This window comes from Penaeus monodon, chromosome 28, assembly GCF_015228065.2.
Source record: "Penaeus monodon isolate SGIC_2016 chromosome 28, NSTDA_Pmon_1, whole genome shotgun sequence".
NCBI lineage: Eukaryota > Metazoa > Arthropoda > Malacostraca > Decapoda > Penaeidae > Penaeus > Penaeus monodon.
Window position 1 is genome coordinate 989,046 of NC_051413.1, and position 572 is coordinate 989,617.

The 572-nt window shown below is 47.7% G+C and overlaps 1 protein-coding gene across 2 annotated transcripts in view; it reads right to left on the reverse strand.

Annotated features, from left to right (window-relative positions):
- Window positions 1–547, reverse strand: part of LOC119591255 (bestrophin-2-like) — a 36,350-nt gene extending 35,803 nt beyond the window's left edge. Inside the window, exon 1 of one of the 2 annotated variants that reach the window (XM_037939970.1) lies at window positions 480–547. The gene's annotated coding sequence lies outside the window, so the exon portion shown is untranslated. Of the gene's footprint in view, window positions 1–123; window positions 221–479 lie in introns of those variants that run through there. The other variant, XM_037939972.1, reaches the window with a different exon arrangement.
- Window positions 548–572: the final 25 nt, after the last annotated feature.

Genomic DNA, 572 nt, shown 5'->3' on the forward strand with positions numbered 1-572 from the left:
CTTTCTTTTTCCATCTCACACCACACCCTCTCATTCTTCCTCATGAAACTGGGTATTGTCTCCTCATGTCTATAAAGGCAACTCATGTCTTCACGTTCCTATCTCGCTCTTACTCAAACCTACTGTTGCGGATGAAGTGGGATTGCTGTATTGATTGCCAAGTTCGTTTTCAAGTTTCCAAGTCTCCACCGCCCTGTCGTATGTCTGTTGCCGATGTCTGTACGAGATTCCTGTTATTTTCATGACTGACCTTTGACCCGATGTCTATTTTTTTCTCTCTCTCTCTCCTCCTACGTCCTGTCATGGAAAGAGGGTTGTACCAGTCGTGTCCATGAGAGAAATAAACCTTGCATCACACCGCCACGACGGGTCCTCCTCTCTCTCATAAAATACAAGCTGACTCTACCGACACCGATCAAAATGAGAAACAAATATCAGGCAGCACGTGGAAACACAAAACAAGTTGAGGAGAAACGCACCACATATCACACGGAGCGGAGGACGTGAGCGTGCACTCACTCCAACAGCCGAGACGCGACTAAATCCCTCCAGCACGAGTCGCAACGCGCCTT